The sequence below is a fragment of the Lactuca serriola genome, chromosome 4, assembly GCF_051521515.1.
Source record: "Lactuca serriola cultivar US96UC23 chromosome 4, Lser_US96UC23_V15, whole genome shotgun sequence".
NCBI classification, from domain to species: domain Eukaryota; kingdom Viridiplantae; phylum Streptophyta; class Magnoliopsida; order Asterales; family Asteraceae; genus Lactuca; species Lactuca serriola.
In genome coordinates, this window is record NC_136411.1 from 51,214,287 (window position 1) to 51,241,326 (window position 27,040).

At 36.8% G+C, this 27,040-nt stretch overlaps 1 long non-coding RNA gene across 1 annotated transcript; it reads right to left on the reverse strand.

Moving 5' to 3' along the window:
- Positions 1-3,158: 3,158 nt before the first annotated feature.
- LOC145100117 (uncharacterized) lies at positions 3,159-4,163 on the reverse strand. The gene is made up of 2 exons (XR_013704836.1): positions 3,776-4,163; positions 3,159-3,451 (listed from the first exon to the last, which is right to left on the reverse strand). It is a non-coding gene; the product is annotated as an uncharacterized LOC145100117 (long non-coding RNA).
- Between the last annotated feature and the right edge of the window lie 22,877 nt (positions 4,164-27,040).

Below are 27,040 nucleotides of genomic sequence, written 5' to 3' on the forward strand. Positions count from 1 at the left end.
AAACTGCTTTTGATAAAGAGTAAATTACTAAAATCGTCCATGTGATTTGGTCAAAGTTGCACTTTTGGTCCCTAACTTTTTTTTTGCACGCGGATCGTCCCTGTGGTTTGATTTTATTGTATTTTCGTCCCTTACATACATAAAGTTATGGACCAAACATGCAGCTTTTACCAAACCATAGGGACGAAAAACGCAACAAAAGCAAACCACAGAGACAATCCGAGTGCAAAAAAAAAAGTTAGGGACCAAACATGCAATTTTGACCAAACCACAGGGACGATTTCAGTAATTTACTCTTTGATAAATTACTTTTTATTTTTTTTATTGATTTATTTAATGAGTTTTTGATAAATTATTTTCTTATTAGATTGAAGTAGTCACGACCCACATATTACATAGATTCTTGTGGTACCAACCACCATGAAGTGGGTTACTTATAACCGGCACATATAAACATAATTTATCAAACACTAAAAAATAATTTATTAGTTTGTTATTTTTTAATATTGTATAAACGGATTCACACATGTTTTTTTTAAATATTGTTTTGACACTAGCTAAATTAATAAACATTTTTACTAAAAAAACATTGCCAAACACCCATTTAATAAGCACTATTTGAAAGTTATAACTTTGACTTAATTCCTTATTTTTCTTGATTTTTTCTTATCATATGAAAGTTAATAGTTTCAACCAACACTTATTTTCATTAAATTATAGTGTACAACAAATGTAACTTAGATTTGCGTATGAAAATTATATTACTTTTCCAATATAAAATGACAAATTTACTCGGACATAATTCAAAAGGTGATGATTAATTTATTCCAAAAATTGATGTTTTTTCATATAAAGTGTTAGATTTAAGTATGGTATAATTGAAGTCCAAGTGACTTGATGTCTAAGAGTTGGTAATACTAATAAATCAAATCAAATAATATCTTGCTTACTTTAATGACCGATATGATATGGTTTTTTTTTTCTTAAAATAAAATTTACAACATAAGGATTTAAAGGTTTGTTTATCTTAATATTGCTTTAATCCAAATATACTTGAGTATGAAGTTTTATAAAATTAAATAGTCTCTGTCTATCCATATGATTCGTAGAGGAAGTCACTAAAAACATGTATACATATATGGTCAATGAATGAAACATGTTACTAAAATCATAAGGAATCGAGTCTTTTTCATAACTTTAGATCTTTAGCATAAAGTGTTTATATATTTTCTAAATATATTGACTTTACCTCGTATTTGAAACTAGTAATTTGTAAGACTGCTAGGTATGTACAATGTCCATCGGGGCATTTTTGCACGTTATGACGACACAAACACTGCCTTCTTCAACGTTTTTGCGCGTTATAAGCATACCCGTTGCTTCCTGTTACCACCACAACAACCTAAAAACATTGTTTCCTTCTTTTTTCTTTTTAAAACGCATGTGGTCGTTTCTCACACCTAACAGCCTAAGAGAATTGTTACTCATATCAAACTCTCCATTCGTATGTCATAAGAAAAACACTAAACATGTAATTATGAGTTATCTAGTTTGTTTTGATGTACGAAAAGACAAAGACTAAACATGTAAATTGGTCGACTTAATTATGAATTATGGACTTTAAATGCAATTACATGATTTTATGCATTTTGGTGCATTTACTCGCAAGTAAGATGTAAAGAAAAAGACAATTTAGCTTAATTTTCTAAACGTTTTAAAAAAAAAAATAGCCAAAATATTAAGAAATTATCAAATTAACCATCGGTGACCCTTATTGGGTTGAGATTTCAGTTTATGAGTTGCGATTTCTTTATAGGTCGAGCCCATTAACCTCATAGTATTTAAGGTTGAAAAAAATTATCCTCGTTTTCATATTTCTAGTTGAGAGTCAAGCAAAAATCTTCCACCTCAGTAATGTTTATGTAACTAATTTTAATGTTTATGAAACCATCTAGTTCTAATCTCATATGAGTTAAAGGAAATCATTTGCAATTTCCTCTAACTCTATTAGGACATCGTAAACTTATTATGGGATTTCCTATAACATTAGCGATTTCCTCCAACTCATATAGGATTTTCTCTAATTCATTTGAGATTTCTTCTAACTCATCTAGGATTTCTACTATTAATGCATAACCATTTGCATTAGACACGTGTATGATTGCAGATGAGCTCTCCTCATTGTGATTTTCTCTAACTTCAAATAAGAATGTACAAAGAAAATTAGCGCATAACCTATACAAATACTTAGATGAGATTATCCAACTTGACTTTTAGATGAATGTTAGAAAAGTTACATATGAGTGTTTTCGTCTGCAATGAGAGGATTTTTTGTTTGACTCTCAACTAAAAATATTAAAACAAAGATCATTTTTTTCCAACCTTAAAACTATTGGCCCATTGACTTATTATGAAATCGCAACCCTTAAGTTGAAATCTTAGCTCATAATTTGAAATCGCATCCCAATAAGGGCTACATGTGTTTTCGTTGGTTATCTGAGTTATTTCTTAAATTCTTGGCTATTTTTTTTTCAAATATTGAAACACCTCTTGTACAAGCTAGTAAAATATGTTTATCTTTTGAAAATCATTTTTCTCATTTGAAATCATTAATGCGGAATTTTGTATCAAAATATAAACAAAGTTTAAATCTAAGTTTAAGTATGAGGTGTTGTTTGTTTTTTAAGATGTAAAATGTTTGCAGTCTACGGACCACATCTACAGATATCTGTAGAAGAAGAGGTTGACTAAACGGCTGTACTCTGCAAGAAAAATGTTGTTTGTTTTTTAAGGTCCGCAGACTCCTAAAAGAAAATAAAATAAAATAAATTGATTTTTTAAACTTAAAAGAGTTTTTTATCACCGAAATTAAATAATTCTTATCCTAGTTCATTTAATATAAAATCATATAATCAAATTTCTATATTAATAAATCACTTCCAAAATTATCTAATAAATATATACCATTGTCTTTGCAAGATAAACAAAAATAAGATCCTAAAATATATATCATACATACAACACATCTCTTTTATTCGACCTGGTTTGAATTTATACCGATCATAGAGATTCCGTTTAGTTCAACTAGGGAAAATGGTAAACAAGTGAGAGATTTTCTTATGAATTTCTAGCATGAAAACTGGTAAACAAGTACGAAGTACAAGACATAAAAAATACCGTATATTTAGATGGAATAACATCAATAGAGTCATATACACATTACACACAAATTTTACGATCATAACCATCTTTGTTAATAAAATTATATCAAATGAAAAAGAAAATGAAATCCTAGACTTGTCTTAGCTTAGCTTACTCCATTATTGGAATGGATTCCGGAGTGAATTCTTGAACAACAAAGCCACATACACATTGCAACAATTGCCACCATTGACAGCATTGTCGGCTTATTCAAATTTCCATGTTTCTTGACATATTTGGTGTCGTCTTCCTGCAAAGGTTGTAAATTTGAGTTTTTAATATGTTAAATTGAACTATAAACGAAAAAGGAATGTCTTCCAAGATGCAATGTCCCTATCAGACATTTTATCAAATGCTTGGTGGGCGATTTTTATGTGACTTTAGAAAACCAAAATAATTTTAGCAAAAAACATCCAAAACAATAACATAATCTAATTCCAGAAGTCATTTAAGTAAACACGACATCAGAAACACATACCAAAACCGATATATGATTCAATGACTTTCACATCCTAATCAGAAAAGAGAAAAGATAGGATACTATTATAGAGAAAAATTCAGATGAAATAAATACCTCATGAACAACTGCGGGAGGCAAAGGCATGGAGGAGAGGGTGGTGTCGATAGTAGGCTAGTCGGCGACATGGAGGATGGTTCGACGTTGGGCAGAACCTTTTTTGTTTACAGGGGAAATCCGATGGTAAGAGGTTGAATAAGATTGGTGGTGGAGGGAGTCGCCGATGGTGAGGAGGTAGCGATGGATTTTGCCGACGGATGTAGGTGTCGATAATGACGGCTATTTTGGACGGTCTGGAAGGTAACGACCAGCGAGAGGAGGAGGATAAGCAGTAAAGGGCGAAATGGTGAGAAGGAAGGAGGCATTGATATGTCAAGAGAAATAAGCGTGTGTTTTTTTTTTGTTGGGTTTTGAATAAAGTGTGTAGACCTTAGAAGACTCGAGGCTAATTTTGTGCCATGAAGACCTTAAGCAGATGTTTCTATGTCTACGGACTTCTGAAAAACAAACACACTATGAAACCTTATTGTGAGTACAAGAATCAATGCGCAAGGACAATGTATGAAAACACAAACCTTGAGCTAATCTTTAAGATCAATGTCTGCTCTTAATTAATGGTTCCAGTCAAATCTGGAAATAACAGTTAGGACTTGAAGAAAAGATTCAACAAAGTACTCAAATATTAAATGAAGTAAACTAGGAGTATAATCAATGTAAAGAAATTTAATGAACAAGAAGAATGTTATGAGAGATCTTGACTTGAGAGAAAAATTAAAGTGAAGTAAAGAGAATTTTTTTCTACCTTTGGAGTAATAATGCATATTTTCTTGTCATTCAAATCACTCCTTAAATAGACTAAGGATTAACATCATACAATCTGGGAAACATTCCTAGGACTAGATAATAATGAGTCACTGACAAACTGATTATCTAAAAGATAAAGTCCTATGAAATGTTACATCAATAATAAGACAGGAAACATTTAATACAAGAACATATTTTAAATCTCGGAACTACCTTTCATCTCGGAATGATCTTCATCTCATACTCCATCTCTATCTCAGACTTCACAAATCTCGGACTCAACTGACTTCGGATCTTTATTACTAACGATTGTTAGAGGTTCACTTTTCATGTTTCAGTAATCTCCCCCTAAGTGAACTTAGCAATCAAGTCAGCTTAGTTGGCTTCTTCATTGATGAACACATAAGCTCTGTAGAGTTAGCTCTGAACTTCCAGGTACCATTGGAGTTGATTGATAAATTTGTTTTTCACATGCTCCAGAGCATCTGACTTTGCTGAATTTGTGATGAAATTTTGAAGAACTTTAGAGGGAACGAGATGCTTGTCTAGGACTCGAAAGAAGTCCTTTTTTTTGTCTTCTTTTGCAAGTAGACGTATCCCAAAATTGGTTCATCAATTGGCCCTTCTACCAAAATCTCAGCTTCGTGTAGCTTGTAGTCAATCTTTGCCCAAAAACTTTTCAGTTCCGAAAAATGAGCAAGATCAAAGTCACATCTGCAAAACTCGACAACATAATCTTTTAGGTAGTTCATTGCAGCACTGTAGGCAACAATGTTCATTTGACTGTCTTGGCGAGTTCGGAAGTGAGCAATAATAGTCAAGATGTCGTTTGGATTTATGGAGGGGAAGTCGGCGTCCGTAATGAGGATTTGCTTTGATTTGTTCTGAAAGATGTAATAGTGGTGCAACAAGCAATCTAAGTCAAATTTGCTTAAGACTTTTCTTCCAACCCCAGAGATCTTTGTAATTCTCTTCCGAGACCACACTTCTTTTTTAGGACGTGCGTTCATGGAGTAGAATGTCTTCAGTCTTTCTCTTTCGGTTCTGACAATCGTTTGAGGATCATCATATGGGTGGAGAAGAGCATACTTGATGTAGAATCTACCATGGGGAGAGATGGGGAGATCAATCTGGTCCGAGTCTTGGGTTGGTAGATCATAATATATGAATGGCACAATGTCCTGATCATGAATTATTCCTTCATGAAAAAGTGGGGAAAGCCCTAACATTGGATTGGAATTGTCTTTGAGAGCTTGAATTTGAATGCTCTCTTCAAGGACTTGATCTATTTGTGCTTGAGACCACCCTTCTGACTTCTTGGCAGTTGGTTCATAGCTTTGGGGTTTTGAGATAGGCTTCTTTCCTTTGTCTTGTTGTTTGGATAAGTAAGAGATGACTTGTTGGATGTTCTCATCAACGTTGAGCACAAGAGGCACAGGAATTAAAGGCTCTTCTGGGATTTCATCAGGTTTCCAAAGTGGAGAACCTTCATCAATAGGAACTACTCTCGGAGAGGGAAATAGAGGCATCATGGATTGAGTGACTTGGAATGCGTCAACTGTGAGCTTTGTCTTGACTTTGGCCAGTTCACGACTCCATTGTAAGACTTTTGCCAAGGAAGACGGCCAGTTAACTGCAGACCATATCCTTCATTCTTCCTCCGAGAGAGATTTCGCTGAAAATTTCCTTGGAGCTTCAACTCCAACCGCAGTGTAACGTCTAGTTTTCGGTATGAATTTATCTTTGCAATTGTTGTATTTTTCCTTGGAGAACTCGACGACTTGAAAGCCTAAACTCTTCGAGTAGAAGTTGTCTTGACCGTGTGGTTTCATGAGGCAACTCGACGATTTGAGGTGTCTCAACTCGACGAGTTGGCCGCTCAGGAGTAAACCCTAATTTTAGGGTTTTGCACCCTATTTAAACACCTTAAGTCCCAGGTGTTGGCCTCATTTCCAGCCTCCATAGTCCTTAACCCTAATTTTGAAACCCTAAAGCATTTTTGAGTGTTTTGAGCTCTTTATGATTGTATTTTCGTGAGTTTGAAGCCCTTGGAAGAAAGAGAAGCTTGGTGCAAGGTAGTGATTCAAGTAGGACCTTCAACATCTTGATTCTTTGCACCATTTCCAGCATATTTCGAGTATAAAGTTCTAACCTTGCTCAATATTTGATTAGATCTCTTTTTGGGTTAGTTTTGATGCCTTTAGCCTTGTTTGGTGATTAGTGGGGTTGATGGACGTCCCAAGTGCTGTTCTTCCAGATATATGATCCTCTTGAGCTCTTTTGGCATAAAGGTGCCAACTTTATGGTCTTAAGGGCTCCATGCATGCATTAAGGCCATCTTATGGCTTCTTTTGAACATTTGAACTTCTTCTAAGGATACTTGAAGGTAAAGTTGGAAACTTTACGTGGTATTTTAGCTTTTAGGTCCAGATCTACAGTTTAGGGTTATGCATTTGGTAATTTAGTGCTTATTGATTAAGTCCTTACCCTTTTAAGTATAGGGTTTGGGTTTTGAACCCATTTTGGCGGTTATTAGGGGTAAAGTTGGAAACTTTACCCTTTTTGAGGCTATTTCAGTTAAGATCTAAGTCATGAAGCTCTTAGTTTCGTTAAGGACGGCTTAATGGATTAAGATGTTGAGCTTTTGGTGAACTCGATGAGTTAATGGATGAACTCGGCGAGTTGGATCAATTTCCCCCGACTTTGCAGACTGATAGATAAATTCGGCGAGTTCATGGATAAACTCAGCGAGTTGGGTCAACTCTGATTGTTGACTTTGACTTTGACCTTAGTTTTTTACCAAGTTTGACCAATAAGGGATCGTGGGCATTTTGTGTTGTACTTAAGGAAATCTTTTATGCTTAGTGGTTGATTTGAGTCGATATTCAGAGTCGGGATCCGTTCAGCTACCCTTCTGTATTCGAGGTGAGTTTCCTCACCAGGTTATGCGGGTCTAAGGCACCAAGGTTGACCCTTGTTTGATCATGTTGATATACTTGATGTCTTTGTGATACTTTTATGTGTGTGTATATGTATGTCTATTGGGCAGGGCCCATATCTCATTTCGATCCGAGTGTGGGCGGGGCCTATATCTCACTGGGCGGGCATGTTATCCAAGTGTGGTTGGGTCCCATATCTCACTATTATCGGAGTGTGGATGGGGCCCGTATCTCATTATTGCATGATACGTATGGTATGCAGTATTTTGGAGGAACTCAATAAGCTTTGTGCTTACGGTTTTTTGTTTATGTTTCAGGTACTTCTGAGGGGAAGACCTTGGGATAGCTGCATCGTACACACCATTGGGATTCCGCACATGATGTTTTACTCTGATTTTATGACAATTGATACATCGGCTTTTATTTTAGATGATTGGATGATATTGGAATTACTATTTTATCTATTATTATAAACAAAATTTTGGGGCCATATTTTGGATGTTACACACAACATTTGTGATGTACTCGACTTGTTCATTATCATCAAAAGGAATACCTATAGACATAATTTGAACATCATCATCGTCAGATGCATCTCGGAGGCTAAACTCTGAGACAGGCTTCTAGGAGATAGTATGTCTTTTTTGCATGGTCCTTCTCCCCCTCTTGCATCGGATAACCTTGCAATTGAGGCAAGTATAGTTGATGCTTGGAATTCTGAGAGCCTATCAAACACCTTTTGGAAACTGGTTTTCATCTGTAGTGTAAGGGCATCATAGGCTTCAGCGTGGGAGCCTGAGCTTTCAAGTGATCGAATAGAGAAGCAAGAATCAAGAGCATTTCATCGAACTTGTTGTTCGGAACGTCACCTATGTTCCAACAAGCTTTAAGGAGTTTGATGAGGACTTTTTGCATGATGATATTCATTTTGTCTTTCTTCTTGATCTCTTTCTCCATCCTCTGAATTTGCTTCTCATGCCTGACATGGGTTTGCTTTATGAGCTCATTTGTGGCGTTGATCATGTCATCATGAACCTTGAGCATAGTGGTGATTGTGTCAAGGTAGTGGTCCAGAATTGAGTTATATTTTTGCTCAACGTCCTCAATGGTGTGTTTGAGTCGGAGGGTGATGAGTTGATTAAACTGTTATGCCCTTTTGTATCTGAGGGTCGAACGAATAAGGAGTGGAGAATGGAATCAAGCTTGGTGTCGAGACCAGACACTTTGGCATCGATTTTGGAATCAAGCTGGGAAATTGACTTGTATAGAGAATCCAATTTTGAGATTGTAGTAGAAACGTTGTCTCGGAGTTCTAACAGGGCAAATGGATCAGCATATTTTTTAGATGATGATCCAGTGTCCGAGGTGGAACTCTCAGACATAGCTTTATCACTTTCTTGATTGACTTGAGGTTCGGAAGGAGCAGGATTGTTTGTAGTGGCTGTTTGATTTTCCTTGGGAAGATTCGTTTCTTTTTCACCTCCAAGTGTGTGTTGTATTTGGTTATCAACTTGTATTTCTTCATCAACAGGCTTTGATGAAGATGATGAGAGACGGAAGTCATAGATAGGCCTTGATGATGATGGATTCAATAGAGTGTGAAAATAAGAGAAGACTGGAGGAGAAGCAATGAAGACGATGTCGTCATCGAACATATATTCAGTTGAATGCTCTTCATCAGGATCAGTATGGAGTGTATCATGGTGGGTGGATTTCGGAGGATCGTCCGAGATGATGTTTTCTTGATGAGTCTCTCCTGATGCAAATTCTTGATTGGTGACATCATTAGATGGAGGAAAAAATGGTCTATTGCTCTAGATAACTTGATTTCTCATGGAGACGAGAGTTGATTCAACTTTGGATCGAGTGAGCTCTGGATGCCTTGTGTGAGCCCTACTAACAAAATCTAACCAATCGGGGTCATCAATATATGGTCGTCCTTTACCTGAGATAGGTATCAGACCAGTTGAGGCTTCCGAGGTTGTAGGGACTACCCCAACTTCGAAAAGCTTATGATCTGAGGCAGGGGTCTCGAATCGTGCTTGTGTAGAAGAAGAATAAGGGATATCCGAGGTGACTCGTGGGTGTGTTCTAGGGGATGCAAGGAAATTTTTTCAAAACCAACATCACCTTGTTGGGAAGGTGAAGGTGGATTATGTGGAGACTCCCTGTAAGTGTGTGCACGTGGTTTTGAAGCTTCGAAAGGTACTTTGGAAGAGTGGTTGGGTGAGGCGAGAAGATGACCATAGTCAGTCAAAATGTACTTGATAGATTCCTTTTGAGAGGAAGTATCGATTTTGGCTCTCTTTTTAGCTTTTGGTTTAGAGGGAGAAGTCTTTCGCTTGGCTGCCTTCTTTTTCTTTCCACCAGTCGAGACTGACTTGGCCACATCTGAGGTGGGCTCAATAGGGACTGGGGTAGATTGTGTAGGTTTGTACACAATCGATGTCTCTAAATGATGTTTCAATAAAAGGGAATCGGATGGTAATGAGGCCAACATGTGTTCAGGCAGTCTACGTGTAGGTCCGAAAGATGCTTGGTTCGGAAGGCGATAAGTTTTAACAGCTTTAAGGGTTAGAAATACCTCTTTTGGAATAGTGTCGACAGGAATTGGTTCTTGCCTCTCTCGGTAGAGCTGTTGAATGGTAAGAGCCCAGAATATCGGACTCAAAATCTCTTAAGTCTTTCTCTTCACAACGAACTTCCGAAAATCCTCCTGACTAGATACTGTCGACAATGTAGAGCCAATATTTGCTCATGGTGTCTGTTCCTCCATGTTTTCCAGAAAGACAATGTAGAGCCAATCCTTGCAGAGGAAGTAAGGGAAGAAGATGATGAGCACTTAAAAAGGCTCAAGCGAGATTTAGGGGCTTTTATAGTTTTAAGAATCGAGTTGGGTTGTGGAAAAAAGTGTAATGATTATACCCGATTTTGAAACGGATCGCATTAAATGGGTTGCCAAAATTGGCATGAATTGACCTGCAAGGATGAAAGACACAATGGCAAGACGTGCAAAATGGAAATTGTCATTTCATTTTATGATTATCCTTTCATCCTAGAAAAGCTTTTTGAACTTCTTTTCAAGAAAGTGATCTCGGAGCAAGGAAGTTCCGAGATGAATTGTCATAAGATACTTCCGAGATGAAAATGAAAATACTTGTACATGATATAGAGTTTGAGATTACACAAACTTAGACTAAATATCAGAGGTACAAGGTAAGAAGATCTTAAAGGACATATTTTAAACAAATTTTGAGATTCCATGACATGAAGGAATAGATCTCGGACAAAGGTAAGAGGCGAATGCACATTACCGTTTCAGACTTGAATTCCAAGAACTTCATAACACACTTTTTGAGATATGTTCCGAGGCGAGATCAAACAAAATACCAATGTGACTATATTGGTCATGAACTTTAAAAGATGAGGTAAGCTGAAAATCTTAAGACTAGAAGAAGTGGTTAGACAAAAAGACACGTAAAATGATCCTATTTATTCCAAGAGGAAACGATTCTGAGATGAAAAACCATTTTGACTTCGGAATTATTTCACTTCCTGATGATATCATCAGAGAGTGCAAGCCTCCTGAAAGAGTTGAGGATCAGGCAATATCATACCCATGTTTTTCAAAAAAAAACCATTGAATTTGGTTTCGTCTAATGTCTTAGTAAAGACATCAGCAATTTCATCAACGGATGGAACAAAATAAGTTCAATGTTTCCTTTTAAAACACGATCTTTAATGAAATGATATCATATATCAATGTGCTTCGTCATAGAGTGTTGAATTGGATTGTGTGAAATCGCAATGGGACTTTGAGAATCACAATAGATTGGAATTTGCTGGAACCGATAACCATAAACCAAAAGCAGTGATTTCATCCAAAGAACTTGAGAGGTGCATTTAGCAGCAACAATGTATTCTACATCGGCTGTTGAAAGTGAAATTGTGACATCCCTATTTTTACGGCCAGTAAAGACCGATTTCGTTTATGCTTTTATAATAAAACCAGAGTAATCTTTCAAGGAAAAGTGTTGCGGAATTTGTTCCCAAAACAAAATATGATAAAAATTTATCAAAGCATTTCTTAAAGAAATGTATTTTCATTACGTTACAAAAATTCGGGATGTCAGTCATCGATACAGATCATAAGCATAAACCAAAAACATCACAGGCCACAAAACACAATTTGGCCTCAAAACAACATAGGCCTTACAACATTCCATTTATTTTCTACTAGCCTAAAATCCATAATCTCTTGTCAAGTCATCCAATTATGCTTTTGCCACTACCTATAATACAAGAAACTGAGTGGGTCAGGATGGGGAGCCTAGTGAGCATATAGGGTTTTCAACCCATAATATATAAGTTTATTATTTGAACAATCATTAAACCTGATTACCCGTTCCCATTATCCTCACCTTACGTCCCTATAACATCTATCATAAGGAACCTATCCTAAGGAATTTCATCGGGATGGACCCTACTGCTAAGGGGATTCCTCAGCCATACAGATCCGTAAGGCAACCATGAGGGGATGGAGTACACCGGTGAATACATCATTCACAAACACCTACAAGTTGCGAGCCTGCTAGCGTTCCACTGGACTTCCAATAAAAGTATGTGGTCGTCATCCATAGTCCACTAGATGACTGGATCAACATCAACATCAAGGCCTCTCATCATTTTATTTCACTGCACACCAACTATTTCATCTACCCATGTTTAACCCAACATATTTGTAGATATAAAATACATACATAGTTCAGATCTGGAAAACAAAGTTTAAATCTTTCATACAACATAGATCTCAAAGTATAAAACATACATATACAGTTTAGATCTGAAGTGAGAAAGTTTTGATCTGAAAGAAAAGTTTAGATCTGAGAAGAAAGAGGTTAAAATCTTTCATCCAGCATAGATCTCAAGTAAACAGATAATATAAATACACATAACACGTAATTTATATAAAATACTTCATATCTATGTGTAGGATGAAAATGATTATACACTCACCTGATAAGGAGTGATTCGGACAACACTTCGCAACTTAAAATAATATTCTTTGACGAAACAAAGAATTTTGCTTGAAAACCGAGCTCCGCCCGAGCAGAGTTTCAAACCAAAAAACTGTTTTTCTTGGAGACTCGCGGCTCTCGGGGGCTTCCTTCGGGGGCTAGGGGGTTTTACTAGGCTTTAGGGGGTTTAGGGGGATAGAGAGAGAAAGTAGTGAGAGAAAGAAGGTGGAAATGAGTGAGAATGCAGGCTGCCCTTGCATGCGTTTATAGGCGTAGCCTCGTAGGTACGTTGGGCATACCGAAGCTCTACGCAGGGCATACTGCTCGGTTCCTACAACATGCGTTGGTCTTTGGATGGATCATCGTGGCTAGCCCCGGACCGCAGAAGAAGTCAAACTGATGAACGTACCTTTGGTGTATGCAGGGCGTACTTTGTACGCGAGGCGTCCGAAGTCTACACGGGGCGTAGCCTCGCATCCGGCTTCACAATTTGCACCTTCGACTTCTAAAATTTGTAACTTTCGCATATGAGCTTTGTTTTCGACGTTCTTTTTATCCACACGGAGGCGGGACCATACTCTATGACTTGCATTTAGACTTCTTTGGCTAATTCTCGACCGATTTTAAATTTATATTTTTTAACAGACTAAGACAATAAAGTCTGTTAAAATTTCATAACGTCTTCATCCAACGTCTGTTTTCGTCTGTCTTTTTACTGTTGCACTACTATTAACGAGATATTCGATTCTCGTTTATGTTGTGTCGGCTAAAAATCGTTCGATCTATCATTCGAACTTCGGGTTGTGCATTGCTGATCTGAAACTTAGAAAAATCATAACTTCATCACATGAAGTCAGATTTGGGCGTTCTTTTTATGCACGCTCTCGGTTTAACGAACACTACGACTTTAGTTTAGATTGCTAGGGCTAAAAAGTCCTCTATCGTAAATTCACTATTTACGTCACGTAGTGTCGTGCCAGTTCTGTCACGAAACTTCGACATGTCATAAATTCTTCGTTATAACTCGGATTTCGGCGCTTTTTATATGTCCGAAATCCTTTTCATGACCACTACAACTTTCTTCATCGATATCGGGTTTATCTACATTTTATTTTTGACGCTTATTGTTATCCTTTATTTATTATTTTATTATAAACATGTAACAAGCACACAAAAGCACATAATTCACATAATATTCATGTAATTAATATTTATTACTTTAAAATGGATTACAATGGTTGACCTAGACTATTACATCATCATTAATGCTTAGCCCAGAAACACGGATGTTACAATTCTCTCCCCCTTAGGATGATTCCGTCCTCGGAATCATGCATCAACAAACAAATGCGGATAACGACTCATAATGTCACTCTCTGTTTCCCAGGTGAGATTTGGCTCATTCGAATGTTTCCATCGCACAAGCACTAAGTCGACCATCCTGCGTTGCAACTTCTTCGTCTTACGATCAACAATCGCCTCGCCCTCCTCGATTAGCCTCTTATTCTCATTCATCTTTAACTCTGAAATTGGAATTATGTCGGGAGCTTCTCCCGTGAACTTCCTCAAATAAAACACACGAAATGTGTTATGAATACCCTATAGTTCTTCTGGTAGTTCTAGCTTGTAAGTTTGGTTCCCAATCCTCTGAAGAACTTTGAACGGTCCAATGAACCTTGGACTCAACTTTTCTCTTTTCCCAACTTTTCTCAAGGCCCATAAACTGGTTTTCTCCGAATTCAAGCCAACAAGACGGCGTATGACACTTTTGTCCATACAAAGCTTGATAAGCTGTCATCTTGATGCTCGAATGGTAACTATTGTTGTAGGAAAATTCTACTAGAGGTAAATGTTCGTCCCAGTTACCTTGAAATTCCAGGGTACATGCTCTCAGCAGATCCTCTAGCGTTTGAATCGTTCTTTCGCTCTGACAATCGGTCTGCGGATGGCAGGCTGTAAACACAACTTTGTACCCAATTCCTCTTGTAGACTCCTCCAAAAACTTGACGTGAAACGACTATCACGATCTGATACAATCGTTAAAGGAACACCGTGAAGTCTTACTACCTCCTTCACATAAGCATTGGCGAGCTTATCCATGGACCATCTTGTTGGATTAGTGTCTAAGTCCATAACTATTTTGGTATGTACTTGACCCGATTATGAGCATGGTCCTTTTGGGTTGCCTTCACCATAGCAATATGTAGGATGAATTAAGGAGAGAAAGGTTTAATTATGATTTATTAATATATTATGAGAATAATATATTAAAGGAGAAATCGTATTGTTTAATTAATATTAGTCAAGAATTAATAAAGAATTAATTTTGTGGCTAAAAGAGATTAATTAAACTTAGGGGACTGGAATTGTAATTATAAGATAATTGCAATTAGGCTATGGATTTCTTTAGAATAAAGGTTGGACGAAATCTATGGGGAGCCCGTATGATTTTTGTCCAAGAGGTATTCTAAAGGGAGTCCATGGACTGCTTAGGGATTAAGCAGTCAAATTAGGGTTTCCTTGTTTGATAACCCTAATAGCCTACCTATTTAAGGACCCCCTAAGCCCCAAAAACATGGTGAATGATTCCTTAGGGTTTTTAGACGAATTTTAGTGCCTCCTATCTCCTCCTTCTTCATCCTTATTGCTTATGGTGTTTGTGACTCCATTAGAGGTGCAACACTTGAGGCACTAAGCTTTCTGAAGCCAATTACAAGAAGGAATAGATTGTTAGTTCTACATAACAATCAAAGGTAAGATCTAAACCCTAATTTCAGTTATAGTTTATTAGATCTAGGGTTTATGAGCTTTGGATGATTATTGCATGTATATTTAGATAAACCTAGATCCAAAGTTTAGGGTTTTGCATGTGCACCATAGGATTGATGTATAGGATAAAACCCATCAGTGGTATCAGAGCCAATGATGGTTTATTCTAATGTATTTAATGCAAAGTTTTTTTGTTAATAGCTGAAAATTTTCGTTTTTTCAAATTTAACCAGTTCCACGTCGTGGACATGCTGTTCATGTCGTGGACCCAGTCTGACAGCATGATTTCGAAAATTTTGCCTTAATTTGCTTTGGATAATTACCATAAATTGTTTTATTCAAATAAAAATCAGATTCTTTGTTATGGTAATTGATATCCTAATCAAATTAATTGATAATTGTCAAAATTAAGATAATTATTTTATTTATAAGATAAATGGTAATTATTTGTAAAATTGATTTGAATTATTTTGTGAAAAAGTTTCTATTTTCCCCTTTAGGTTTTATAGTTTAAATTTGAACTTAAAAGTTTGTTTTTGAAATTTAAATAGTTAAACCCTAATGTTTTGAAATGTTTCAAAACTTGCCCTCAGGTTTTGGAATTTAAAATTTTGATTAATAGTTTAATTATGTAATAGTTAAATTCTAAAACCCTAGTATTTTGAAAAGTTCAAATTACACCCTTATGGTTTTATTAATTAATTAAGGTGTATAATTAAAAAAGATTTAATAAACCCATAAAGTTTTGGTTTACATTTAATTAAATTAAAAGTATAATTTATTAAATTAAAGCACCTAGTATTTTAAAAGTGTAAAATACACCCTAGACTATATATATATATATATATATGTGTGTGTGTGTGTGTGTGTGTAACATTAAAAGTCTAATATTATATATATATATATATATATATATATATATATATGAGTAAACAATCAGTCTTACCATTAGTAGGCCTCATTCACGAAGCTGGTCTATAAGGGGTGTTTAAGGAAATTGCCTATAAAATGGCGATTGAATGGGTATCCACTCTTACCCACCGCACTCTTGACTAGTGGATGGTCGTTAGCCGAACGGGTAGGATAGGACAAAAACCTTCCATTATAAGTATAATGAAGTACAAAGTAACTAAATGGTTTTCAAATTCCCAAATCATAGTTACTTTAGGCAAAATGTGAAATTGTATGCTAATTCATGGAATGACACTTTGTACCCTTGCCGAGACATTAGTGGAGCGTGTGTGGTTAACCAGCACAGTAATTTGGGTTTGGCATTGGTAGCGAAGGGTGACTCAATGTTTATCATAGGTCAATGGAGCGTGTGTGGCTAACCGGCACATTGATTAGGTGATAGTATCATTGAGTGCACCATGTGATTCGCATGGTTATTCACACCTTGTTTGTGATCCTCGGCATCCCAGTTGCAAATAGTAGGGCATTATCGATATTAAACGTGCCATTGAAAGTTCAATGAATCTCAAAAGATCTAGGAGTTTCAATTCATTTAAAACTTGAATTTTCTTTTTCGTTTTTCAAGGTGGAAATTGGTAAATCACCATTTACCTACCTTCAAATATTCTGCAACTAAATTACGACATCCCTCTTCTAGGTTGTAGAGTATTGTGTTGGATCCTAGCCTTGATGTTTCATCTGGGTGTTACATCAAGGATTCTAATCAACTCGACTTGAATTTCTCCCGTTTTTTAGATGACTGAATCTAACAATGGTCTTCCCAAATCCCATGGAACAAGTTTTCCAAATAAAGATGATATTTCACGATATGATCGAGGAACCAGAGATCATGCTTCACTTCCTCCACCTCCTCCAATTATTCTCCCTGACCCACAAGTTCGAAGGCTTGAAAAAAATTCAAGCTAACTCAAGCCCTTTTGGCAAGTAAACACGAAGATGGGAAACCTATGTGTGCACACGTCTTAGAGATGAAGTCACACATTGACAGGTTAAGCATGTTGGGTGTCGAGATTTCAGGTGAGTTGGCTGTTGATTAGTTTCTTCAGTCGCTTCCTGAATCATATAGTGAGATCGTTAGAGAGTACTATATGATGGATCATGACGTGACCCTCATTGATCTCACCTATTTGCTTATAGTTGCTGAATCAGCAATGATTTGGCGTGGTGGTCAAGCAAATTTGTCTTGTGAATCAAATTTCCAAACTTCAATGGACGTTGGCAACATTGGAAGTCCAAAAAGGACTAAGTATGAGATTGTCCCATGTGTTGTGCCAAAGGAGTACATTTGCTTTTATTGCCAAGAGAAGGGGCATTGGAGACGAAGCTGCCTAAACTACCTGAGAGATCTAAGAGATGGGAGAGTTAAGGCATATGGCTCTACTTCGGGTAAAACCCATTATCTAACTCTTTTAAGTTCCTATTATAGATTATTAATACATGATGTGATAAGATTACATTTTGATGTTTTGAAGGATCGAAGAAAAGAGAGGAAACTTAAGGGAAGAAGTGAGTTGAATATGATCGTGAAGAAATGGATTTCGATCGCATTGCTTAAAGATCAGATTTTTGAGCTGCTGTTTTGGAGTTAAGATATACTGCTAAGAAATATGTAAAAACATAGTTTTTAGTTGAATTGCATTTTAAGGACAAGTTTTTCCGCAATAAAATAAATTTTGAGTTTTATTTATTTATTTATCCTTACAGTGGCATATGTGAAAATGGATGTTTATGTATTTCTAATTTTAGCAATGTTGAATTGGATGTTATTCTTGATTATGTTATTTGTGCAATGTCGTGAATTTACCAAATAGGGAGAGTTTCTCATCGCCCAAGTTTCAATTGGACAGAAACTTGGAATCATGCAACATGCATTGCGTGATGAATGAGAAACTTCATATTTGGAAATTAGACTAAATCTTTGGCAAAGTGTCAAGTGAAGGACTAAGAGATCGAGTACACTAGGTTGTACTTTGATCAAGTCCACCAGAAGAGTGATAAAGAATCGTCATGATTTACTAAAGTTTTGTAAATATGATTATACTTATAAGATTAAGTGTAATTCTGAATTGGTTAAAAGAGTTTCAATGAATAGCAGAACGAATAAAGAAGAATCAAGTAGGCAGAAAGATAAAAGTTTCTCCATTCTAAGAAGAAGGGAGAGTACCTTTTGTGTTTTATGATAAGTCTTAATGATTAAGAACCATATATGAATTGATCCTCTAGACGAGTCTTAGTGAATTTGTATGTCTAAGAAGAGGAATCGAGAATTGTGGAAATGGTTAAATCAAGAAGTCAATCATACTTCATTCCAATATCAAGTCATAGAGTTATACTCCAAGATTGTGAATTGAGTTACATGTCTTTAGTAGGTTTATAACACTCAACAAATGTGGAATTGTAAAAAGTCTTTTTATTCCTGCACATTTGAGATTGGTAAGTTGTGATGTGTTGGATAAGATAAAGACCAACTAGAACCAATTATGTGAAGTGATAGTCTTGATAAAAACTACACTAACTCTTGAATATTTGTTTTGTCAAGGAATGTTTCTTGACAAGTGAATCTTATATGTCAAGGAGTAAGTGGGAGTCTTAATGGTCTTGAAAGGTTTCAAGAACAAATCAAGAGTTAAATCTAGTTGATCATCACTAGCACACGACTTGAGGTTTAAAGCCTATTGTGGATGACATACTCTTTTTCTGTGCCATTCCAATTGAGTTAATTATGCATGTGAGTTCTATGAGTTCTCATTTGAATGCATAAAGACAAAGAAACTTGATCAATGGAAAGTACATTGATGTGAAAGGGTGAGTTGCTTGGAAGACATGGTGGGCATTCATGTTACCATGAGGCAAGAATCGAGATTGAGCACGTTTGGTCCATATAAGTTTGGATTTGTCGCAAACTTTGGTTTTGGAAAATTCACATGGATAGGAACACATACACTTTAAAATCTAAGTGTCATGAGGTTTCCCTCCTTCATGAAAATGATTGTAAGGAAATGCTTTCACTAAGAGAGATTTTAAGAAGATTGCAATTGTGAAAATTGTATTCTCAAATTCGATTATGATTATGACATCCCTCTTCATAGTTCGAATTGTGAGATTTGGCAATTAGTCTGAACATTTGGGACTTAGTAACATAAGTTCTGAATTTCTTTAGACACACATGTGAGCTTTCTAATGCAAAGGTGTATGAGGTTAAGAAGCATAGATAAAGGCTTATCAAAGCATCAGGTATTTAGAAATATGAACTTAAGAAATTCAATAAACATTGTTTTCTGGAAGTTCAGATGTTTTCTGAATATATGTCAAAGCTAGTGGGACCATAAGTGTTATGCTTGTATGGTAAAAATCATCGTGTTAGTGGGAGCGTGATTATTAGTTCAAGTATTGCAAGTTAGCAATATTAATTATAGAAAACAAAGATTCACTTTGCCAAGTTGTAGGGGTTGAAAAGTTGTTTTGCTATAATTAAGGGAGAGATATTATACTTCATTTCAAATCTAAAGGCTTAGATTGTGGAATTTTAATCAAATTTAGTCAAATATATATGAATGTTGTGTTGGAATGGTTCAACATGAGGAAATTCTATATATGGAAAGGATAATTGCATTCTCAAAATTTTGGTTATGATTACGGCATCCCTTTTCGTAATCAAAATTGTGAGAACATGGCAATTAGAAATATTATAGTAGAAGACTGGTAAAGTACCGCGTCTTCATGTGAGACATTATGAATCATGTTCCATATGCTTCGGGTATAGGACCGATTGCATATGCTATAATGTTTGATCATTCTAAAATTTTCCAAATGCTTAGTGCATTAAGAGGGAAAAAAGGACTAGAACGGTTTTGGCTAAAATAATTAAACAACTATCAAAGCACGATCTAAGGTTCGCCAAGGTTTTGTTGCTTGTGAGTAGTTGGAAGTATAGTATTGGATGGACCATGTTGATATTATTTTGAATAAATAAGACTCTATTTAGAATGAGTTGTCATATGGAAAATATGGACACGTTTCCATATTAGGAGTTGGATATTGAGACTCTATGGCTAGATTAGAAACTTTTATGCAAGAAGGATGTTCAAAGGAATTTACTTTGAATGTGAGACTTCACGTCTATGGAATTGTCTTGTAACATTTTCCGATAGAATACCTTGGAATTTCATTAGCCAAGTCTTGGTGACTTTTGTGTTATGACATTACGAAAGGATCGTTGCATAAAATGTTAGAATCTGACATATTCCAAAAGTGGCAAGAATTTGGTATTCTTACACTAATGATGAGGATTGGGAATTGTGAATTGAGTTTCATTGGAAAGGTTTTCTATTGATCTATTTCGCAAAGTAAGGATAATAGGTAACATAGTGTGCATGCTCGGAGTATGGGACAATTATTGTTGTAATTCAAGTAATAAGTTGATTATCCGAAACATTAAATAATGAATAATGAGTAGTCAATATGGTGTTTAAATAAAAGTAATTTGTTTACGCTCAAAAGTTTTGGGGCCATATAGGATTAAGTATTGTCGTTGTGTTTCATTTTGCATGTTTTGACTTCCAGAATAACTGGGTTATTGGAACCTCCACAGTCGGTCATACGTTGGAAGTAGGTATGAAGGAAGACTGTCATGAATCTGTCTGTAGATTGTCTAAAGTGTTTAGACATATCACAAGTTTGCTGCAGAGTTCATGGGTGCTTTGATAAGATTAAAGTATTGGATTAAACCCACGCTCATGAGAATCACTTCATGGATTTTATCACGAGTGATTGTGAGACGATAACATATTGTTTAATTTTGTGGCTAAAAGAGATTAATTATCATGAGAAATCATATTGTTTAATTAATAGTAGTCAAGAATTAATAAAGAATTAATTTTGTGGCTAAAAGAGATTAATTAAACTTAGGGGACTGGAATTGTAATTATAAGATAATTGCAATGGGGCTATGGATTGCTTTAGAATAAAGGTTGGATGAAATCTATGGGAAGCCCATATGATTTCCGTCCAAGAGGTATTCTAAAGGGATTCCATTGACTGCTTAGGGCTTAAGCAGTCAAATTAGGATTTCCTTGTTAGATAACCCTAATAGCCTACCTATTTAAGGACCCCCTAAGCCCCAAAAACGTGGTGAATGATTCCTTAGGGTTTCTAGACGAATTTTGGTGCCTCCTATCTCCTCCTTCTTCATCCTTAGTGCTTATGGTGTTTGTGACTCCATTATAGGTGCAGCACTTGAGACACTAAGCTTTGTGAAGCCAATTACAAGAAAGAATAGATTGTTATTGCTACATAACAATCAAAGGTAAGATCTAAACCCTAATTTCAGTTATAGTTTATTAGATCTAGGGTTTATGAGCTTTGGATTATTATTGCATGTACATTTAGATAAACCTAGATCTAAAGTTTAGGGTTTTGCATGTGCACCATAGGATTGATGTATAGCATAAAACCCATCACATCTTTCATTAGCTGCTATAAAGTGTGCACTCTTAGTGAACCGATCAACGACCACCCAAATCATGTCGTGACCGTCCTTTTTTCTGGGCAGTTTAGTGACAAATTCCATGGTGATGTCTTCCTATTTACCCATGGGAACGGGTAAAGGTTCAAAACTCCCATACGATTTCCAATGGTGTGCCTTAACTCCCGCACATGTCACACACTCGGTTACGTACTTTGCAACATCGAGCTTCATCGTCGGCCACCAGTAGTAGGGTTTCAAATCCATATACATTTTTATGCTGCCAGGATGAATCGAGTACATGGTCTTGTGAGCTTCTTCCATCAAAAGATCTCTTATTCCTCCCATTTTAGGTACCAAAATCCTATCTTGGAATACCTTCAATCCTTGATTATTCGTACCAAACACCAATGTTTTTCCCAAATGCTCCTCTTTTTGGTCATTTTCCTCTGGAGCTTCTTCCTGAGCCTTCTTGATGCTTTCCACAATCGTTGAGACAACTTCAATCCTTAATTCTCTTGGCCTTTTCCTTTCAAGGCTCACTTTTCGACTTAAAGAATCAGCTACGACATTTTCTTTACCATGGTGGTAAAGTATCTCGCAATCGTAATCCTTAAGCAACTCTAGCCAGTTTCATTGTCTCATATTCAATTCCTTTTGATTGAAGAGATACTGAAGACTTTTATGGTCAGTGAAAAGCTTGCACTTCGACCCGTAAAGATAATGCCTCCATATCTTTAGTGCAAATGCTACCGCCGCCAACTCCAGATAATGAGTAGGGTAGTTCTTTTCATGTTCTTTCAATTGTCTCGATGCATATGCTATCACTTTATCCCTTTGGGTCAGAACGCAACCTAACCCAACTCCATATGCATCGTTATAAACTGCAAAGTCTTCAACTTCTTCAGGTAGAGAAAGAATCGGTGCTTCACATAACTTCTTCTCCAGATTCTTTAACGCTTCCTCATGCTTCTCACTCCAAGTGTAAGTAGCTCCTTTATGGGTCAAAGTTGTCAATGGAGCAGTTATCGAAGAAAAGCCTTGGATAAACCTTTGGTAATATCCGGCTAATCCCAGAAAGCTTTGAATCTCGGTGGGACTTTTCGGTCGTTCCTACTTCATCACGACATCAATATTTGCTGGATCAACCATTATTCCTTATTGGTTGACCACACGACCCAAGAAATGGACTTCCCGAAGCCAAAAATCACATTTAGAGAACTTTGCATACAGCTTCTCCCTCCTCAAAACTTCTAACACTTCCCGTAGATGGATGCCATGCTCCTGCTCTCTTTTCAAGTAAACCAGAATGTCATCTCTGAACACTATCACGTATTTATCTAGGAATGGTTTACAGACCCTGTTCATCAAATCCATGAATGCTACTGGAGCATTGTTTAGTACAAACAACATAACCAAGAACTCATAGTGTCCATATCTTGTTATGAATGCGTTTTCTCAATATTATGCTCTCTCACCTTCAGCTAATAATATCCCGACCTAAGATCGATCTTGGAGAAATATCTCGAACCTTGCAGCTGGTCGAATAGGTCATCAATTCTTGGTAATGGATACTTGTTCTTCAATGTTGCCTTATTCAACTCTCTTTAATCTATGAATATCCTCATGCTTCCATCTTTCTTCTTCACGAATAACACCGGAGCTCCCCAGAGTGATGAACTAGGTCTAATGAAATTGTTGTCCAAAAACTCCTGAATTTGCGTCATAAGCTCCTTCATCTCCGTCGGTGCTAATCGGTATGGTGCTTTTTCTATTGGTGTTGTTCCTGGTAACAAGTCTATTCGAAACTCTACTTGTCTATCAGGGGTTTAATCTAGGAAGACCTTCAGGAAAGACTTTCGGATAGTCACACACCACTGGTATATTTTGCATCTCCTTCTTCTCTTTCTTAGCATCGATCAAAAATGCTAAGTATAATGTGCATCCTTACAAACATTTTCTGGCTTTCATTAGGGAAATGATTCTAGAATTCACTCTATGTTTTTCCCCGCAGACCACAAATGACTCTTTCCTAAGAGGGTTCACTCTTACTATCTTCTTCTTGCACACTATCTCGGCATCATTGGCACCAAGCCAATCCATTCCCAGTATGATGTCGAAACCATTTAGCTCAATAGGTAACAACTCCTCGTGGAATTCGTTTCATTTCAAGTTGATGACGATATTCCTGATGCAATCGCTAACAGGTATGAATTTGCCACTAGCAACTTCTACAACTAGAGCATCATCAAGTTTTTCTATAGGTAATGCAAGTCTTCCACCAAATTTATGTGATATAAAGGAGTAATTTGCTCCAGAATCAAACAATATATTGGCAGGCAATCCATTTACAAGAAAGCTACCTGAAGCGACATTTGCTGCTTCCTTCGCGGCTTCGAGTGTCATCTGGAAAGCTCAGACTTTTGGCTTCGGTGGGATATTAGGCCTTGTTGCCTCCTTCTTCTATGGGAAGTCCCTCAAAAGGTACCATTCCTCATTACAACCATAACAAACTTTCTTGTTGGACATGCACTCGTTGGCATAGTGCCCAGGCTTTCCACATGTAAAACAAGTGACGTACCCATCACATTTACCATGATGTTTCTTTTTGCACTTTTCACACCATTTTGCTTCAGCTCCTCCTCTTCTTAAACCAGACTTTGAGGATTTACTTTTCTTGTTGGATCTCGAAGATCCCTCGAACTTCCTCTTCTCACCCACCTCAGTTTTCTCTAGACCCATTTCCTTTAACTAGGTCTCAACATTCTTGGCTTCTCTAACGGCTGCCTTCAACGTGCTTGCCATTTTGACTGTTGGGCCAAAGTATGACGGTAATCCGTTAGCAAAATTTTCTATCTTAGCGAGCTCATTCGGCACCAAGTATGGAAATAGCTTCATCTTCTCAGTAAACGCAGTAGCATAGTCATCAATGCTCATTTTCCCCTTCTTCAAGTTTTGGAACTAATTGTTTAGATCGATCAGATCTATCTCAGAGTACTACTGCATCTTCAACTGCTCTAGGAATGTTTCCCAAGACATCTTCAATTGTCGAACCGCAAAGATGGTTTTCTGCTTATCACTACAGTTGCAGCTTTCAAATACCATATCCATTTCAGAGATCCAGTCCATAATCTCCACAGGCATTGGGTTTGAGGAAAGATTTGGTGGTTTGGCACCCAAGAAGTTCTTATACATACGTCCATCTCGGTCGATTTCCCTCTCCGGGTCATTCCTTCTTTCTTCTAAGGGTTCAACTTGACTGACAGTGCGACTATAGTCCCCTTCTTCTGACTGTCCGTCATTCAGTTCCGGTTGTTCAACGAGCATCGAAGGTTCATTTCAGTTATTCAGCAACAAATGTCTTATTTCTTCCCTCTGTTTAGCCATCATAGCCGGAATCATGGCTTGTACTCCAACCATTGTGACTGGCTCAAGTGCAGCTTCTACTATCGGCACCTGTTCATTCGCTTGGGGTTGAGGTCGTTGATTCCTGTTTCCATTTGCGTCTTCAGATCCTCTTCGAGTTCCTGCCATTTCGATCTATACACCAACTTAGGTGAATTTAGATCTTTATTCACGATAGACGTTTTAAATTCTCCTTATCACTCCGAAACATTACATGCTATTTCTAAAATCGTATTCGAACGCTTAGAATCCTAAACACATAAGGTTTCCAGATCCGGTCGGCAACATACCATAGATCCGAACAAATAATAGCACATAAGGAAAGCATAAAACATTTAGCACATAAAAGCATTTTAGGCATATTTCCTAAAATAAACTAGTGCTCGTGTCTGAAATATGGAAGACACTCATCTCACGATCATCACTTAGAATTCTAAGATTAAGTCTAGAAATCCTAGAAATTCCTTGTTTGCTTAAACTAATGCTCTGATACCAACTGTGACATCCCCATTTTTACGGCCATAAAAGACTGATTTCGTTTATGCTTTTATAATAAAATCAGAGTAATCTTTCAAGGAAAAGTGTTGCGGAATTTGTTCCCAAAACAAAATATGATATAAATTTATCAAAGCATTTCTTAAAGAAATGTATTTTCATTACATTACAAAAACTCGGGATGTCAATCATCGATACAAATCATAAGCATAAACCAAAAACATCATAGGCCACAAAACACAATTTGGCCTCAAAACAACTTAGGCCTTACAACATTCCATTTATTTTCTACTGGCCTAAAATACATAATCTCTCTTCAAGTGATCCAACTATGCTTTTGCCACTACCTGTAATACAAAAAAACTGAGTGGGTCAGGCTGGGGACCCTGGTGAGCATATAGGGTTTTCAACCCACTATAAATAAGTTTATTATTTCAACAATCATTAAACCCAATTACATGTTCCCGTTATCCTCACCTTACGTCCCTAAAGAATCTATCATAAGGGACCTATCCTAAGGAATATCATCGGGATGGATCCTAATGCTAAGGGGATTCCTCAGCCATACAGATCCGTAAGGAAACCATGGGGGGATGGAGTACACTGGTGAACACATCATTCATAAACACCTACAAGTTGCGAGCCTGCTAGCGTTGCACTGGACTTCCTAGAAAACTTTGTGGTTGTCATCCATACTCTGCTAGATTATCTGACTGGATCAACATCAACATCGAGGCCTCTCAACATTTTATTTCACCACACACCAACTATTTCATCTACCCATGTTTAACCCAACATAGTTGTAGATATAAAATACATAGATAGTTCAGATATGGAAAACAAAGTTTAAATCTTTCATACAACATAGATCTCAAAGTATAAAACACACACACACACACACACATATATATATATATATATATATATATATACACACATAGTTTAGATCTGAAAGAAAAGGTTCAGATATGAAAAGAAAGAGGTTCAGATCTTTCATCCAACATAGATCCCAAGTAAACATATAATATATATACACATGGCACGTAATTTACATAAAATATTTCATATCTATGTGTAAGATGAAAGTGACTATACACTCACCCGATAAGGAGTGATTCGGACAACACTTCGCTTCTTAAAATAATCTTCTTTGATGAAACCGAGAAGTTTGTTTGAAAACCGGGCTCCGCTTGGGTAGAGTTTCAAACCGAAAAACTCTTTTTCTCGGAGACTCTGGGCTCTCCGGGGCTTCCTTCGGGGGCTAGGGGGTTTTCCTAGGATTTAGGGGGGTTTTAGGGGGCTAGAGAGAGAAAGTAGTGAGAGAAAGAAGGTGGAAATGAGTGAGAATGTCGGCTGCCCTCGCATGCCTTTTATAGGTGGAGCCTCGTAGGTACGCTGGGCGTACCGAAGCTCTACTCGGGGCGTACTGCTCAGTTCGTACAACACGTGTCGGTAT